Genomic DNA, 3,094 nt, shown 5'->3' with positions numbered 1-3,094 from the left:
ATTTGAGTTGAGGTTCGGGCCTGGGGTTGTCAGCTATTTTGTTCTATCTAATAAAAAAAAGTGGGTTTTCATTCAACTATTTAAACCCATTATCAAACAAATGAGTATAATTTATACAATTGATTGAGCATAATTTCCAATTTTATCAAAACTAATACTCAAAATAGTAAAATAAATTAATCAAACAACTTTAAACAAAGCCTCAAAATCCAAAATTATACCAAACTAATATTTAAAAAAAATTATATATATATATATATATATATTATTAATAGCACGGTTGGTGTCTAGTTACTTGTATAACGCTTTGTTTGTTTCGCTGGAAAACCTTCTATAAAGATAGTTTTCTACATTTTCCAGTGTTTGGTAGCATATAAAAAATTGATCAACAGAAAACTATCTTTTAGTCAATGGAAAAGCCAAATAAAAATAAAGCTTATTTTCTATAGGTTGTTTTCCAGAAAATAATATTGGAAAACAATCTCTCTCTCACACATAGCATCTCTTATAAATATTATCTCTTCTCTTCTTTGCCCTGGGAAACATTTTTTTGGCGCCTTTATTCTTTCTCACGGTAAGCTCTCTCACTTCTCTCTTCCCTTTGCTTCTTCTCGCTCCTCACACTTTCACTATCAAGCCTTCTACCTCTTCTCTTCCCGCAGATTTCTCTATCTATTTGTCTCTCTGTAAACCGTTCTTTGATAAGCTTTTTTTTTTTCCTCACAGATCATTCAAGAACTCCTCCTTGCAAAGGTGAATAGATCTATAACAGTAATTATTTCTTTCCTTTGTACCAAAATCCCAATTTTATTAGATAATCAGTGTTCTTGTTTAGTGGTTTTTTCTTCAACAAATTAATATGTTGTATGCAGAGGTTCTATCAGTGGTTTTTGATTGTTTAGTTGTGTTCAATTCTCTGGTGTTTATTTGATTTCTATTTGTACATGTTGGCTATGTATGGGCTGTGTTTGCAGATACATTATGCAAAGTATTTTTTGAGTTATATTTGCTGCTGTATTCTATTAATATTTGGCTATGTAAGGGTTGGTATTTCTATAACAAAAAATTAGTATAGTCAAAATATATTGATTAGGTGTTATCAATATATATTTTTTTGATTAGGAGTTGTCAACATATATTGTTTAGGACGTTGCTATACGTGAGAAGTTGCCACCAAAATATTAGGATTAGCTTATACTGATTGTAAAGATAAAAATAAGAATTGATTTGAGTTTTCAACCTAACCATAATACGGTGAAGGCTCTGAATTTATATATGAATTTATAGATGGTCAGATACAAAGTATTTGAGATACAATAGGTTTGAAATACAAATATCTCTTCTTATCTTATCACAATCTATATATTTGGTTAAGTTTGTATTTTGTATTGTAGTAATTACTTATTATTTCAAATACTTGAACTCTTGGACTCTGTGAATTGGCTCTTATAGTATTATCCTTAACATTGATTAGGATTAGCTAGTATATATATATATATATATTTTTTTTTTTTTTTTACTCTGGAGCTTTTATATATATTGTATGTTACTATCCATAACTATTGTGAAAATTTTAGTTTGATTACATTAGTTGGGTGTACATAAATTTCATATTATACATGTTTTAAATTATACAAGAAATCTTACAAAAAATTTGTGCATACCAAACACCAGAAAACATTCTCAAGCTCATTTTCAAGGTCGTTTCCAAACACCGAAAATGTGATAGTTTTCCAAAAAATGTTTTATGGAAAATGACCTGTTTTTTAGAAAATGTTAATGCTTAAACAAACAGAGCATAAAAATAATTTCAACCCCAACCCAAACTAGCTAAGCTTTAAAAAAAAAAAATTCAATCCATCCAATCCATCATATCATGAAAACCAATATAATATATCGAGATTAGGTTGAATCGGGTCAAATTTATCGAGTTGATAGATTGAATACACACTACTTGTATTATATATGGAAATGATGCATGCAAAACTCATAATACAAAACCACGTATATCAAAGGATGGGGGGGGGGGGGGGGAAGAATTCCATTAGCTTTCTATAATAATTAGATGAATTAAATAAAGCATATTTTGTTTATATTATTACATCTCTCTCTTAAATAGATTCCTTTTATGATCTACAAGAAAGAGACAAAGCTTTTAATATCTTAAAATAATATATTAAGAACATTTGTAAGGTAAAAAAAAAAATCTTTACAGGGCTTCGTTAATTATTATTGTTTTTAGAGATAGTTTCAAGTTTCAATTTATGTCGTCTACTCTTTAATAATTATTTTTTATATTAGACAAGACATCATTCGGTTTTTGGTGTAAGAAGATAAACCTGAAATCTCTTATTGGAAATAAGAGCATTTACCAATTGAGAACTAAAACTCAAGAAGCTTAGTTATTTAATTAGAAAAGACTAAGACCTTGTAACTTTTGATGGAAGAGATATTAATATGTTTTTCAATTTTGATATTATGGAATTTAATTTGATTTATTCTACTAAATAATTTCAAATGGTTCTATTTCATAATTGTGCACTTTAAATAGAACTCTTATTTAAAATTTAAAATTCTTGTAATGATTTTTCATCTAATTTGTGTGTATATAAAAAGAGGATTTTCCTTTTTAGATTGAACTTTTATGTGATCAAAAATACTCCTAAACTTTAGTTTAACAAGGAAAAAATTTGAGGACAACTGGTAAACATTTTTCTAATTATTTTTTCACAAATTTTAAATTAATAGAGTTTTTGATTGGAACTAATCACTTTTACTTGGATCTATTATTGATGCAACTTTTTATGCATCAATTACAACAATTATGTCAATAATTGTGTGAAAAGAATTTGCAATTTTTTTTTTTTCTAAATAATCAATTCCGAAAGTTGTGAAATTCATGTCCTTATTATTGCATTGTCCATGAACATTCTTTTTGTTACTATTCTTCTATTCGGTTTCTCCAATTGACATATAATTTATAGTTTTAAAGGTGCTGTGACAATTAAAGCATAAAATCTTCTCTCCCTTTTTCCCCCTAGTTTTATGCTTTGTAGGAGGATCAACGACAATTACAATAAAATAAAATAAAAAG

Source organism: Quercus suber, unplaced genomic scaffold (assembly GCF_002906115.3).
Source record: "Quercus suber isolate HL8 unplaced genomic scaffold, Cork oak 2.0 scaffold_574, whole genome shotgun sequence".
Classification (NCBI taxonomy): Eukaryota; Viridiplantae; Streptophyta; class Magnoliopsida; order Fagales; family Fagaceae; genus Quercus; species Quercus suber.
Note: the sequence above shows the minus strand (reverse complement) of the source record.